The sequence below is a fragment of the Mirounga angustirostris genome, unplaced genomic scaffold (assembly GCF_029215605.1).
Source record: "Mirounga angustirostris isolate CCGP_5_RB_7025 unplaced genomic scaffold, mMirAng1.0.hap1 SCAF_8, whole genome shotgun sequence".
In the NCBI taxonomy this organism is placed as follows: domain Eukaryota; kingdom Metazoa; phylum Chordata; class Mammalia; order Carnivora; family Phocidae; genus Mirounga; species Mirounga angustirostris.
The window spans coordinates 25,325,674-25,342,146 of NW_026991716.1; the positions used below are offsets into that span (position 1 = coordinate 25,325,674).

The 16,473-nt window shown below is 39.1% G+C and overlaps 1 protein-coding gene and 1 pseudogene across 3 annotated transcripts in view; one reads left to right on the plus strand and one right to left on the minus strand.

The window, feature by feature from the left end:
• The window catches only part of GMDS (GDP-mannose 4,6-dehydratase), a 659,281-nt gene that overhangs the window by 91,026 nt on the left and 551,782 nt on the right, over nt 1–16,473 (plus strand). The window lies entirely within an intron of this gene.
• LOC123837522 (large ribosomal subunit protein eL38-like) lies at nt 11,148–11,356 on the minus strand (annotated as a pseudogene).

Consider the following 16,473-nt stretch of genomic DNA (forward strand, 5'->3'; position numbering starts at 1 on the left):
AATTTTAAACTGTTCTTTATGACTTTTTAAAATCAATTTTAAGAAGAAAATAATTTTTGCTGTATTTTACAAAAGAATAGTTACATGATAGGGTTGCCTGGGTGGCTCAGTCGGTTAAGCCGACTGCCTTTAGCTGGGCTGCCTTCAGTTTGGGTCATGATCCCAGGGTCCTGGGATCGAGCCCCGCATCTGGCTCTCTGCTCAGTGGGAGTCTGCTTCACCCTCTCCTTTGCCTGCTGCTCCCCCTGCTTGTGCTCTCTCTCTTTCTCTCTGTCTCTATCTCAAATACATAAAATCTTAAAAAAAAAAAAAGTTACATGATAGATTAGAAATTAAAAAAAAAAAAAAAGAAAGCCTCCTTTCCTCACAGTTAGTTTGAGAAGCACTGTGCTGGAGAGTTAACAAGATGGTTTAGGTCAGGGATGGTCTCTCTGAAAATGAGAATTGTGTTGAATTCTAAAGATATTGGAGAATATCCTTCTAGACAGAACAAACAGAAATGCAAAGGCCCCAAGGTGCAACAAACCTAGTTAATATGTTTTAGGAACATAAAGAGGCCAGCCAGGAGCATAATGAGTTAGAGAGTGATGAGAGAGAGGGTAGTTAGGAGGTGGGCAAGGGTCAGATCCTCTCAGGGCTTCTTGACCTTGACAATAAGGTTGGGTTTTATTCTGAGTGCCAATTGTTGGATGGTTTTTGTCAAGAAAGTGGTGTGAACTCATTTATGGTTCATTATCACTTTTGCAACATGGATTACAGTGGTTAAGCATGGAAAAGAATGTACCAGTTAGAAGTCTGGTATGGTAATCTAGGCAAGAGGTGCTGGTGGGTTGGATAGGAGTACTGGCAGGGGAGATGGAGAAAAGTAGACTCATCTGTGTGATATTTTGAAGTTGAACTGATACGATTTACTGATGGATTAGATTTGGGGAGTGAAAAGAAGGGGAAGAGTCAAGGATGAATCCAAAGTGTTTTTCTTGATTGTTTGGATGAATAGAGAGATTCCACTTATTGAATGGAAAGACACTGTTTTGAAGAGAAGTGAGGTGGGAATTAAGAACTGAGAAGTGATAGTTATCTTCCTTGTTGATATGTACCTTTTTTATGAATCCTTTTAGAAGCGGAATTTCAGAGCGCCTGGATAGCTCATTTGGTTAAGCATCTGCCTTCGGCTCAGGTCATGATCCCAGGGTCCTGGGATTGAGTCCCGCATCGGGCTCCCTGCTTAGTGGGGAGTCTGCTTCTCCCCTCTGCTCCCCCCTCCCTGCTCATGCATGCGTGCTCTCTATCTCACAAAAATAAATAAATTAAAAAAATAAAAAAAATTAAGTGGAATTTCATAGATCTGTCTTACATAGTATTGTTACACATGTCTTGGAGAGGAAATACCTAATGAAGTATGCTTGTTGGAGTCTCTAGTGGTTCTAATGGTCTAAAAACATTGGAGAAAGAAATCTTTTTGTTTATCAAATATTTTGGAAATCTCAGAAAAATTCTTAGGAATTGGAGGATTTGTCCACACTGGCTTTTATTTATTCCAAAGTGGCATCCTGCTCTGTATTCATTTAATTGGCATTTGTTTATGTTTATGTTTATAAGGAACAAGTTACTCAGGTAGTGAAGTAAAGACACTGTGGACAGTCATATAGCTTTATCGCACAGTTGCCTTCTTTTAAGGCAATGAGAAAAAGGCGAAAAAATTAGACTTTCACATTAGCTTTTGAGTCCTGAACTTTGCCAAGCCATTTTTGTGTTTGCTGATACATTTTTCTTCTTTGAAAATTTAAATGATGAAAAGATCAAGATTTATTACCAAATTTGGGTTTACTGTACTGGACCTAGCCCCTGGCCAGAAGAACAACTGAGAAAACAGATTAGTTCTGCTATATACCTTTCTCTGCAGCATTAGAGTCTCGCCAGAAAGATCCAGGTGTTTTTTATTTGGTCTGGGCTCTGTAAGGTGAGATTCTGACATTATTCTTCTTTTATTTCCCTGAGAGAGTTTCTTTGATATTTTGAAATATGTCTTGACATTGCCCAACCTCTGGCATCTCTGCTTCTGCTGGTCACCATTTTGCCAATTCTCTGGCTTTCATTGATTCAGTCCTGCACCTTTCAGCAGTCCTGGAGTGCCGTGGTTGCTGTCATTCAGACCACAGAATGAGAAGAATGGCTTAATCTAGCTGCATTTAATCCATACTTCATGACTGGCCCTTGTCAAGAAATTGTGCCACTGTTGTATTGCATCTTTCAGTATGATCAGATGGGTGTATCACCTTAAACTTCATTTTTGTTTTTAAGTAAGAATTTAATTTATTTACTTTGGTATTTAATCAATTTCAAAATAGAGAACCTTAAAATAAAAAAGAAATATATATGTCTTTTTTTTTTTTTTTGGTGTAAACCTTTTGTACTGTCTGTGGACTTTGATACTGCAATTTCTTGAAATCACGTTTTAAAGATACCTTTAAATTTCTTATGAAGACCGACTGCCTCTTTTAGCAAATGAGTTATCTTGGACTTAAGTTCGAGTTGTTCAGTTTTCTATGTGTACTGTGGTGGTTTGCATTTCTCATCTCTCGGATTCGATGGTAGTGTTCTTGAAACTCATTTTTATTCATTGTTATATTTTAAAGAGTAAATTGTCTGTTGTACAAAGTAGTTATTCAGGGAAAGAATTTGGAGATATTTCAAATTATGCTGTTATGATAATGGCATCTCTGTTTTTCTATATGTAGTTATGGTATAGATTTTTAACAAAGATTATATTTCTTTTTTTAAAAATTTTTTTATTCTTATATTATCCCCATACATTACATCATTAAGTTTTAGATGTAGTGTTCCATGATTCATTGTTTGTGCATAACACCCAGTGCTCCATGCAGAATGTGCCCTCCTCAATACCCATCACCAGGCTAACCCATCCTCCCACCCCTCTCCCCTCTACAACCCTCAGTTTGTTTTTCACAGTCCATCGTCTCTCATACTTCGTCTACCCCTCCGATTTCCCCCTCTTCATTCTTCCCCTCCTGCTACCTTCTTCTTCTTCTTCTTCTTTTTCTTAACATATATTGCGTTATTTGTTTCAGAGGTACAGATCTGAGATTCAACAGTCTTGCACAATTCACAGCGCTTACCAGAGCACATACCCTCCCCAGTGTCTATCACCCAGTCACCCCATCCCTCCCACCCCACCCTCCACTCCAGCAACCCTCAGTTTGTTTCCTGCGATTAAGAATTCCTCATATCAGTGAGGTCATATGATACATGTCTTTCTCTGTTTGACATATTTCGATAAACATAATAACCTCCAGTTCCATCCACATTGTTGCAAATGGCAAGATCTCATTCCTTTTGATGGCGGCATAATATTCCATTATATATATATACCACATCTTCTTTATCCATTCATCTGTAGATGGACATCTTGGCTCTTTCCACAGTTTGGCTATTGTGGACATTGCTGCTATAAACATCGGGGTGCACGTACCCTTTCGGATCCCTACTTTTTTATCTTTGGGGTAAATACCTGGTAGTGCAATTGCTGGATCATATGGTAGCTCTATTTTCAACTTTTTGAGGAACCTCCATACTGTTTTCCAGAGTGGCTGCACCAGCTTGCATTCCCACCAACAGTGTAGGAGGGTTCCCCTTTCTCCACATCCCTGCCAACATCTGTTGTTTCCTGACTTGTTAATTTTAGCCATTCTGACTGGTGTGAGGTGGTATCTCATTGAGGTTTTCATTTGGATTTCCTTGATGCTGAGCAATATTGAGCACTTTTTCATGTGTCTGTTGGCCATTTGGATGTCTTCTTTGGGAAAATGTCTGTTCATGTCTTCTGCCCATTTCTTGATTGGATTCTTTGTTCTTTGGGTGTTGAGTCTGATGAGTTCTTTATGGATTTTGGATACCAGTCCTTTATCTGATATGTCATTTGCAAATATCTTCTCCCATTCTGTCGGTTGTCTTTTGGTTTTGTTGACTGTTTCCTTTGCTTTGCAAAAGCTTTTTATCTTGATGAAGTCCCAATAGTTCATTTTTGCCCTTGCTTCCCTTGCCTTTGGCGATGTTTCTAGGAAGAAGTTGCTTCAGCTGAGGTCGAAGAGGTTGCTGCCTGTGTTCTCCTTTAGGATTTTGATGGACTCCTGTCTCACGTTTAGGTCTTTCAACCATTTGGAGTCTATTTTTGTGTGTGGTGTAAGGAAATGGTCCAGTTTCATTCTTCTGCATTTGGCTATACAATTTTCCCAACACCATTTGTTGAAGAGACTGTCTTTTTTCCATTGGACATTCTTTCCTGCTTTGTCAAAGATTAGTCGACCATAGAGTTGAGGGTCCATTTCTGGGCTCTCTATTCTGTTCCATTGATCTATGTGCCTGTTTTTGTGCCAGTACCATACTGTCTTGATGATGACAGCTTTGTAATAGAGCTGGAAGTCTGGAATTGTGATGCCACCAGCTTTCCTTTTCTTTTTCAACAATCCTCTGGCTATTTGGGGTCTTTTCTGGTTCCATACAAATTTTAGGATTATTTGTTCCATTTCTTTGAAAAAAGTGGATGGTATTTTGATGGGGATTGCATTGAATGTGTAGATTGCTCTAGGTAGCATTGACATCTTCACAATATTTGTTCTTCCAATCCATGAGCATGGAACGTTTTTCCATTTCTTTGTGTCTTCCTCAATTTCTTTCATGAGTATTTTATAGTTTTCTGAGTACAGATCCTTTGCCTCTATGGTTAGATTTATTCCTAGGTATCTTATGGTTTTGGGTGCAATTGTAAATGGGATCGACTCCTTAATTTCTCTTTCTTCTGTCTTGTTGTTGGTGTATAGGAATGCCACTGATTTCTGTGCATGGATTTTATATCCTGCCACTTTACTGAATTCCTGTATGAGTTCTAGCAGTTTTGGGGTGGAGTCTTTGGGGTTTTCCACATAAAGTATCATATCATCTGCAAAGAGTGAGAGTTTGACTTCTTCTTTGCCGATTTGGATGCCTTTTATTTCTTTTTGTTGTCTGATTGCTGTGGCTAGGACTTCTAGTACTATGTTGAATAGCAGTGGTGATAGTGGACATCCCTGCCGCGTTCCTGATTTTTCCCCATTGAGAATGATATTCACTGTAGGTTTTTCATAGATGGCTTTTGTGATATTGAGGTATGTACCCTCTATGCCTATACTCTGAAGAGTTTTGATCAAGAAAGGATGCTGTACTTTGTCAAATGCTTTTTCTGCATCTATTGAGAGGATCATATGATTCTTGTTCTTTCTTTTGTTAATGTATTGTATCACATTGATTGATTTGCAGATGTGAACCAACCTTGCAGCCCAGGGATAAATCCCACTTGGTCATGGTGAAGAATCCTTTTAATGTACTGTTGGATCTTATTGGCTAGTATTTTGGTGAGAATTTTTGCATCCATGTTCATCAGGGATATTGGTCTGTAATTCTCCTTTTTGATGGGGTCTTTGTCTGGTTTTGGGATCAAGGTAATGGTGGCCTCATAAAATGAGTTTGGAAGTTTTCCTTCCATTTCTATTTTTTGGAACAGTTTCAGGAGAATAGGTATTAATTCTTCTTGAAATGTTTGGTAGAATTCCCCTGGGAAGCCATCTGGCCCTGGGCTTTTGTTTGTTGGGGGATTTTTGATGACTGCTTCAATTTCCTTAGTGGTTATAGGTCTGTTCAGGTTTTCTATTTCTTCCTGGTTCAGTTTTGGTAGTTGATACATCTCTAGAAATGCATCCATTTCTTCCAGGTTATCGAATTTGCTGGCATAGAGTTGCTCATAATATGTTCTTAGAATTGTTTGTGTTTCTTTGGTATTGGTTGTGATCTCTCCTCTTTCCTTCATGATTTTGTTGATTTGGGTCCTTTCTCTTTTCTTTTTGATAAGTCTGGCCAGGGGTTTATCAATCTTGTTAATTCTTTCAAAGAACCAGCTCCTAGTTTCGTTGATCTGTTCTACTGTTCCTTTAGTTTCTATTTCATTGATTTCTGTTCTGATCTTTAATATTTCTCTTCTCCTGCTGGGTTTAGGTTTTATTTGCTGTTCTTTCTCCAGCTCCTTTAGGTGTAGGGTTAGGTTGTGTATTTGAGACCTTTCTTGTTTCTTGAGAAAGTCTTGTATTGCTATATACTTTCCTCTTAGGACTGCCTTTGCTGCTTCCCAAAGATTTTGAACAGTTGTGTTTTCATTTTCTTTGGTTTCCATGAATTTTTTAAATTCTTCTTTAATTTCCTGGTTGACCCATTCATTCTTCAGTAGGATGCTCTTTAGCCTCCATGTATTTGAGTTCTTTCCGACTTTCCTCTTGTGATTGAGTTCTAGTTTCAAAGCATTGTGGTCTGAAAATAGGCAGGGAATGATCCCAATCTTGTGGTACCTGTTGAGACCTGATTTATGACCTAGGATGTGATCGATTCTGGAGAATGTTCCATGGGCACTAGAGAAGAATGTGTATTCCGTTGCTTTGGGGTGGAATGTTCTGAATATGTCTGTGAAGTCCATTTGGTCCAGTGTGTCATTTAAAGTCTTTATTTCCTTGTTGATCTTTTGCTTAGACGATCTGTCCATTTCAGTGAGGGGGGTGTTAAAGCCCCCCACTATTATTGTATTGTTGTCGATGTGTTTCTTTGCTTTTGTTATTAATTGCCTTATATAATTGGCTGCTCCCATGTTAGGGGCATAGATATTTACAATTGTTAGATCGTCTTGTTGGATAGACCCTTTAAGTAGGATATAGTGTCCTTCCTCATCTCTTATTACAGTATTTGGTTTAAAATCGAATTTGTGTGATATAAGGATTGCCACCCCAGCTTTCTTTTGGTGTCCATTAGCATGGTAAATGGTTTTCCACCCCCTCACTTTCAATCTGGGGGTGTCTTTGGTTCTAAAATGAGTCTCTTGCAGACAGCATATCGATGGGTCTTGTTTTTTAATCCAATCTGATAGCCTGTGTCTTTTGATTGGGGCATTGAGCCCATTTACATTCAGGGTAACTGTTGAAAGATAGGAATTTAGTGCCATTGTATTGCCTGTAAGGTGACTGTTACTGTATATTGTCTGTGTTCCTTTCTGGTCTATGTTGCTTTTAGGGTCTCTCTTTGCTTAGAGGACCCCTTTCAATATTTCTTGTAGGGCTGGTTTCGTGTTTGCAAATTCCTTTAGTTTTTGTTTGTCCTGGAAGCTTTTTATCTCTCCTTCAATTTTCAATGACAGCCTAGCTGGATAGAGTATTCTTGGCTGCCTATTTTTCTCATTTAGTGCTCTGAATATATCCTGCCAGTCCTTTCTGGCCTGCCAGGTCTCTGTGGATAGGTCTGTTGCCAATCTAATGTTTCTACCGTTGTAGGTTACATATCTCTTGTCCTGAGCTGCTTTCAGGATTTTCTCTTTGTCTCTGAGACTCATAAGTTTTACTATTAGATGTCGGGGTGTTGACGTATTTTTATTGATTTTGAGAGGGGTTCTCTGTGCTTCCTGGATTTTGATGCCTGTTTCCTTCCCCAAATTAGGGAAGTTCTCTGCTATAATTTGCTCCATTATACCTTCTGCCCCTCTCTCTCTTTCTTCTTCTTCTGGGATCCCAATTATTCTAATGTTGTTTTGTCTTATGGTATCGCTTATCTCTCGAATTCTGCCCTCGTGATCCAGTAGTTGTTTATCTCTCTTTTTCTCAGTTTCTTTATTTTCCAGCATTTGGTCTTCTATATTACTGATTCTCTCTTCTGCCTCATTTATCCTAGCAGTTAGCGCCCCCATATTTGATTGCACCTCATTAATAGCCTTTTTGATTTCTACTTGGTTAGATTTTAGTGCTTTTACTTCTCCAGAAAGCGTTTCTCTAATAACTTCCATGCTTTTCTCAAGCCCAGCTAGTATCTTTAAAGTGATGATTCTGAACTCTAGGTCTGACATCGTACTAATGTCCGTATTGAGTAGGTCCCTGGCAGTCGGTACTACCTCTTGTTCTTTCTGTTGAGGTGATTTTTTCCGTCTTGTCATTTTGTGCAGAGGAGAATAGATTAATGAGAGAACAAAATGCTAGCATGGTGACAGTGTCCCCAGAAAATATACTCTAAACAAATCAGAAAAGACCTGAAGCAGTGGGAAAAGAAAGGGAAAGAGAGAAAAAGAAAAAGAAAAAAAAGAAAAAGATAAAGATAAAGATAAAAACAAAGAAAAACAGAACAAAACAAAACAACAACAATAAAAAACCAGAATGTGATCAAATATGTTCAGGCTGGTATATAGATCAGTGCCACATACTAGATTTTGGGTGTATTTTGGTCTTTTAGAAGAAAGTGCCTCCCAAAATTTTAAAGAAAGAAAAACTTATATATGTACAAAAATAAGGGTTGATATGATGAAGGGATGGAATATGACTGTAAAGATGGAAATTATAAAAAATTTTATAAAAGCAATTGATAAGAAGTTGTTTGAAAAAAGAAAGAAGAGGATTTATAAAAAGAAAAAAGAAAAAAAAAGGGAGAGAATATGATCAGGCAGGGGAGTAGAAAAAAAACATATACTAGAGATTTAGGGTATATTTTGATCTGTTAGAAGAAACTACCTCAACATTTTAAAGAGAGAACAACTTATATATATATGGCAAAAATACGGGTAACTACTATGAAGGGATAGAATATGAATCTAAAAATGAAAAATAAAAATGTTTTTTAAAAAAGGGATTGATAAGATGTTAGTTGTAAAGGGAAAAAGAAAAATTCAAAAAAAAAAATACAGTTAAAAAAAATTAACTTTGAAAGACTAAGGAATCATGGTAAAAAAGCCATGAATTCTATATGTAGTATTCCCCTAGCGCTGGAGTTCTGCTGTTCCCATTGATCGGTAAACTTGGTCTTGGCTGGCTGTTCTCGCTGATCTTCTGGGGAGTGGCCTGTTGCCGTGGTTTCCAAATGTCTTTGCCGGAGGCGGAATTGCCCCGCTGCCCTTGTCCGGTCCAGGCTAAGTAATCTGCTCAGGTTTGCTCTCCGGAGATTTTGTTCCCTGGAGCTTTCCCTACGGCTTTGGAGGCGGAGAGTGAAAATGGTGGCCTCCCAATCTCCGCCCCGGATGATCCGAGAACTCGGGGCCCTGCTCCTCAGTGAGCCCCCAGAGAAAAGCATTCAGTCACTCCCGTCTCCCCGGTCTCCAGCCACACTCTGTGCTCACCCGGCCTGTGACCGCGCGTTTCTGTCTCTGGCACTCGACCCCGTGTGGAGTCTCCAAACCCAGCAGATCCCTGCGGTGCGCTCCCGCACTGCTCCTCCCGGGGGAGGAAGGTGAGTCTCCCCGATCTGCTGCTTGTTGGGTCCCTGCTGGAGGAGCAGTGGCCCGACTGTGCCACGGATCATGGTTTATGGCCACCCCGAGCTGAGAGTCCGCGCCTGGGCTCTGCCTCTGCAGCCGGCTTCCCTGCTCTGATACCTGGGAGCTCTGCCGCACTCAGGCACCCTGGTCTTTCTGTGACCCCGAGGGTCCTGAGACCACACTGTCCTGCGTGGGTTCCATCCCCAGCTTAGCCACCGGAGTGACGTCCCTCAGCGGAGCAGACTTTTAAAAGTTCCGATTTTGTGCTCTGCGGTTCTATCACTTGCCAGAAGCGGCCCACGGAGGCCCCTCTCCCGCCATGTATTCTCCTGAATATCGCCTCGGATTCACTTCTCCGCACATCCTACCTTCCAGAAAGTGGTCGCTTTTCTGTTCAGAGAGTTGTTGCTATTCTTTTCTTCGATCTCCTGTTGAGTTTGTAGGTGTTCAGAATGGTTTGATCCCTATCCAGCTGAATTCCTGAGAGGAGACGAAATCCAGGTCTCCTACTCCTCTGCCATCTTGCTCCCTAAGGAGAGATTTCTCAAGATTATATTTCTAAGGATATGTTTTGCCACAAACATCATTGTCTGTCGTCGGTGGGTGGCGGGGGGGGGTGTCAGGGCATATGGATGTTCAGACATTGGAAAGGGGAATTATAGGAAAATGCTATTAAATCTTGACTTATAAACCCAGCTGTGCTTTTGCCCCTATCATTGTCCAGAGTTATTCTTCATAGCCAGTATTCCAAACCCATTTCCTGATCTCTCCAGGTTTTACCACAGACCCATCCCTTGTAGCAAAGTACCTTTTTTCCTACTTTATTGAGATCAAGCCCATCCTTAGGCGAATCACACTTTATCCCTTTAAAATCTTATTGTAGTTTGATGGTCCTGCTCTTCTCTGGTCTCAGAAGAGGAAGACATTCCTCTTCTTTACCAAGGCTGGTCCTACTAGCTGTCTTATTTCTACCAAATACTGTTCTCTCTGAGTCTGGCTCCACTTATTTTGTACTCTTTCTTGTTGCTCTTTTCCCCCCACCTGTCTACAAGCTTTCTGAGATTGTCCATCTTCTAAAATAAAATCTCTTCTTATGTTGCTTTTCTGCTCTTCTGCTTACCTTGATGGCCATACCTTTTTAAGATATCCCCTCTGTGGTTGGCCTTTCTCCTGGCCATCCCTTACTCCTGAACACTGTATGTACTATAGCCTGTGCACAGAGCTCCATGAAGCCCTAGTGCTGGGTGGTACCAGTCCTGGGGAAGAGACTTTGGCAGTTGCTTCCAGGCCATCTCCCACTTTACTCCCTGGGTTGCAGGAGGTGGACTTCTGAGGAGGGAGGGTAAGAGAAGAAGGATTTCCTTAGGATAATTCTCTTCCATCTGTCTTGCCTCCATTGGCACTCTTAATGTTCCCTCTCCCCATCCTAAACCAGGCAGATCAGGGTTGTCTCTACACCTGGCCCTAAGGTAAGCCATTATATGGTTTCTGTGAATGTTCCCCTGTTTCCTCCCTGGTCTGTTCCCTACCACACCACACCCTTATTTCCTCTAAACTAAGTTGTTCTACCTGACACTCTTTAGGGAACTTCATGCTTTAATTTTGGCCCCACTTCATGAAGGCCTGTACCCATTTCACAGATGAAGTGTAGAAAAGTGAGATGACTTCGCTTAAGTCACACAGCTAGTAAGAGCCCAAACTTCTGGCTAAAGTGTGTGTTTTTAACCATTGTTGCATTACCTTATTGTAGCTTTCTAGTGTTTAAACTTCTTTTTTATTTTTTAATTTTTAAAATTTTAATACAGCTCAAATGAGTGTGCCAGATTCATTTCACCTCCTTTACTGCCAAACCTGGGGCAGGGACTGCTTTCAGTGTCTCTGCCTTTTCTTGGTCTGTGAAGCCCAGGGTATAAAGGTATCTGCTGCGTCGAACTTACTTCACATTATCCTTCTTTTTCTTGATCTTGATGGATTTGCATCCTTTCACCTGGCCGAGAGCAGGAAGTCCTTGATTTTGTCCATTTTGCAAGGCATGGCTACGGAGGGGCACTGGGGAGCATGTGGCCAGAAGAACGGAGGATGGAAAAGCTAAAATTCTAGCTAACAGCTAAAATTCTTTTGATGTGAGATAAAATTGTAATAAAAAATTTGGATAATATGCTTAGGAAAACTGTCAATATGTAATTTGTGAACAAATATAGTGAATCAGAATCTACACTGTTTTGATAATTTTATCCTGGGTGGCTGATGTGGGGAGGTAGTTGCTGGGGATGCCTGTGACACTGGACTCAAAAGTTGCTAATGTCACATTCTGCCTGGAGTCCTATCTATTGCCTTCAGCTGCTTAAGGACAAATGGAAGCATCTTTGCTTGTAAAGGCACTTTTGTATGATCGTTGTGTAATCGTTATGTACACAGGCAGCTTGGTGGAAACATGGCTGTTGCCTCTGTTTCCTCATCTGTAAAATGGGGCAAAGACGGGACTACCCTGTTAGATGAAGACAATGGTACTACAAACCTTGCAGGGTTGTTCATATGGACTTGTGAGCTAGTAAGTATAAAGTGCTTAGAACACATTTTAAGGACTCTGTAAGTTTTAGATAAAATGTGATCATTACTATTATTGTTAATAGAGACTGTTACTGGATATTTTGTTTATGGCCTTTTGAGGGCAGGGTGCCTGACTGTGTGTGTTAAAACAAAAGTAGGTTCAATTCTCAGGAGCATCTGTTTCATTGCTTAGGAGCTCTATTCTCCAGGGTTGGGTAATTACTGTGTGAGTGTGATAGGGAGGTTGCTTTGAGTGGGCAGTTCATTGAGGGAAATGATGCAGCCGCTGTCTTCAGTTTTTCACGGAGCTGTTATATGGTAATGCTTCCCTCTTTTTTTTTCTATCCTTGCTGATTCCTTCAGGAATATTTGCAGAAGAGTGGATCTTATGTCTCTTGACTAACATTCTTTACATGGAAACCAATCTTCTTCCTCAAGGCCAAGGTGGCATGTCTCTATGGCAAAGAATTTTCTCTTTGTGTTCAACAGTGCTTTGATTTAGTTCTCCCAAGCTCAGAAACCATGTTTTTGTTATTCTTAAACTGCTTAAATTTGCTGAGCCTTTCTAAAGGTTAATAATATTTTAGTCACCCTAAACGTGCTATGCTAATACTACTTAAGATGTGATGTTCTCTTTTTGAGTTCACGCTTTTTAAATTAACTTATGTTAATAAGTAATACATCTTTTTTAAGAAGCAAAAATGCAGTTATTTTTCAGGTTCCTAAATCTGGCCCACCATGGGAATGCTGGGGGAGGTCTTTGAAATGATTGTATTGTGTTGTTTTTCACATTACTAGCCCCCAGGTGGCTGTGATAATGAATCAGATGCTTGGGTGTGGTATAGTTGAATGGAGAGAAACTTCTCTATTTACAAAAAAGGACTTTTATGAGGTGGATAGTATATTTGTTCACAGTTTTTGAGATTTGAGAACTTTGAGCCTTCATATCTAAACACAGAAACTTGTACACAGAAGATGCCCAGTAAATATTTATTGAATAAGTGTGTCCAAGGTCACATGACTAATTAGTGTTAGCTGGGAACCTATAATTTGTCTATAACCTGATACTAAGCCGCATAGTTCTATTTAATAATTATAATGTATTGAGCTCCGGGGTTGGATTCCCGACTTGCACCTTTGCTAGTTATATGGTCTTTGGCCCTTATGGAACTCGGTTGGCTCCGAGGTAAATTGGTGATGCCAACCTGTCCCTTTTGGTGTTTAGGTTGACAGGAAGTGTTACACAGTTCCTCACACACTCAGGTGCTTGAGGAATGTAGCTATTCCTAAAAGTAATCTAATGAAATGTTAGCCTAATACTCAGCAGATGTGGAAACTGTCTATTTTATAATCGGAATACAGGGTTTATTTCCCTAATGAAAACTGTTACTTCAGTAGTTCACAAACCTAGATATTTTCCTTTATTCTTGATTATTGGAACTATTTGCAACCGCAACCTTTATAGGCAATCATGTCAATTCATTTTCCCAACATAACTGATGTAAAATAGAACTTCCTGCTTGCACTACTTGTCTGTGTAGATTCAATTTATGTTAGAATTAAAGCACTTACATTAAGAAAAATGGATACATATTAAACTCTTTTCTGTGTCCTCAGCGTCTACTTTTTGAACCCTTCTAAACTTGTGACTCTCTGTGCCTTCCAGCTCTCTTTACCTCTATGCCCTATAAAAACATGGAAGCATCTGGTATTAGTTATATTTTATCAACCCATCAGCTGGGTGCAGGTGGCCTAAAACTGGTTCATTTTGAAGTGTGTTATCTTAAACTATGGACTTTAATTTCTTACTGTAAATGAAAAATTTCCATTCCTTCCCCCCCCCAACTTTTTTGGGAAGAAACTGTAGGTATCAGTAAGTGAACAGGAAGATTTTTGTTTGTTTGTCTAATATTGAAAGGCTTTAAGGCTATACATGTTCTTTGGAGTATACCTGATTTTATTTCCTAAGTATTTATAAGTGGTAGTCCTGTTATTTTTAAACTTAACCTGTAATGGCAGATTTTTTTTTTTTTTGTCCTATGCATTACTTAGTATAGTATTTTAAAATTTCTAGTATTTTTTATTGTTTAAAATTTTATTGCTTTGGAAACCGAGACTATGGCTTTGTGTCATTTATACTTAAGAACTTTCTGAGGTTTTCTTTGTGCCCTAATGCATTATCATTTTTATTTTTATTATTTTTTTATTTTTTTGTTTCTTTTTTAAATTGTATTATGTTAGTCACCATACAGTACATCATTAGTTGCATTATCATTTTTTTTTTAAGGTTTTATTTATTTATTTGACAGAGAGAGACACAGCGAAAGAGGGAACACAAGCAGGGGGAGCGGGAGAGGGAGAAGCAGGCTCCCCGCTGAGCAGGGAGCCTGATGCGGGGCTCAATCCCAGGACCCTGGGATCATGACCTGAGCCGAAGGCAGACGCTTAATGACTGAGTCACCCAGGCGCCCCTGCATTATCATTTTTAATAAAAGTTCCATTGATGCTTAAAAGGAAGATATATTTTTTATAGGTGAGTTACAAAGTCTGATACAAACCCATTAACTTTATCAATTATGTTATTCCAGTCCTCTGTGCTTTATAACTTTTTTCTACAGAATACATCAGATTGAGAGGTGTGTGCTCTTTTAATGGTGTTAGTTTTAGGCTCAACTTCCCTTGCACTTGTAATAACTTTTGCTTCTTATTCTTTTCATTCTTTCTGTTTTTTTCAATGCAGTGATATTTTACACATAGAAATTCATGACTGTTGGATCTTAATCACTGTTCTGCTTAGTGCTGTTGCCTTGAAATCTACTTTGTCTTATGTTAATATTGCCATTTCCTTTTTCTTCTATTTATTTTTATTTATTAAATTTTTTTTCTTATGTAATCTCTGCACCCAATGTGGAGCCGGAACTTATGACCCTGAGATCAAGAGTCACATGCTCTGCTGACTGAGCCAGCCAGCTGCCCTCTTTCTTTTATTTTTATCTGCTTGATATATACCTGATCTGGTTATTTTGACAGGTAGTATCCAATTTTTTCTCTTAATCTGAGAGACTTTATCTTTAATAGAGGGGAGTTAAATTCATTTATAATGATCATCATAACATAAGTTTGGACATACTTCTGCCTTCTTGTTTTTTATTTTTAATGTATTCTTGCCTTGCATGGAGTTGGAAGACTTGTTTTTGTTATATATACCGTCTTTTCTTTGGTGTCTTCTACAGTTTAGAATCTATTTTTACTTCACTTTTGCTCTTCACTGCTTTTAGTGGGGATTTAAATTCTCTTTTTGCAATTTTAGTTTCCCTCCTTATTTCGTTCACCTTCCTTTTTATTTTATCCCATTTTTCACTCAGCTGCTTCTTTCATTATGGCCTTTTGTACCTTTTTCATGAAAGTCTTGTTGCATTCTAATGAGAATATTAAAGAGTTTTTCAGTACTTTCTGCTGACTCCTCTGATAGGTTGTTTTAGATGCTATATTTCTAAGTCTTTAGGATGATGATCATATTTTCCTTTCCTGTGCTAGTCATATCCCTCCCCCCACCCATTGTGGGAGCACTGTTTCATTAGTTTTATTAATTTTTTTTCATTAACCCAATGCATTTATCGAGTGCCTGCTGGAGATGCAGAGATAAATTAGACTCTTCTCTGAGTTAAAGCCTGGATTTTGGTTTTTCTCAATCCAGCTACTTCCATCTGTTTTCTTACATGTCTGCCATTTTCTGGCATTTGCTTGTCTGTCTGAGTAGTTGTAAGTTTTTGTCATTTTCTGTTATCTTCAGAGATCATGGAAAGCTGGGGGACTGTGTCTCTGGGATCACATTTTGTCCTTGAAGGGATGAGACACCCCTGAAAAGACAGTAGACATGTGTGGTGTGTTGTGAAAGAAAACTGGATTAATCCTTTCAGGCTAATTTCAGTGGGTTGTTGGTCAGTCCAACCCTTGGTCCTTTTCCTGGAGAGGACAAAATGGATCAGTGTTGGCTGTTGTAGACTATCCTCATTGCTGTTGGGGGGCCAAGGAGCCTGTGTGTGCTTTTGGTGTAAGCATTTCCTAGTACCTAGAGCCTTCTTGCTCTCAAGTGTGTAAACCTCTAGGCTGGTGTTTCTTCCACACCTGTGTTAAAATGACTAGATAAGATGGTTATCATCCACATAACTAGGCCTAAACCCACAATAAGAATCTTGGGAAGTGGGGGGGCCTATACTATGTATTCTTAACAAACACCCCAGATCTTTTTATCTTTTCATAATGGAAGTTATGGATATATAAAAGTAGAGAGAACAGCATTATGAACTCCTCATATCCATTATCTATGTAGCTTCATTAATTATCAGTATATGGCTAATCTTATTTCATCTCTATGTACTCCTGTTTCTTTATCCTGATAATTTTGAAAATAATCTCAGGCATCATGTCATTTTTTTCATTTGTAAATACTACAATATATATCTCTAAAAGATAATGGCTCTAAAAAAAAATATCATTTGTCATGCCTAAAAAATTAAAAGCTAAAAATTAAAAAATTAAAAAGAATAAAAATTCCTTAATATTATCAAATATCCAGTCAGTGTTTGCATTTTTCCAAT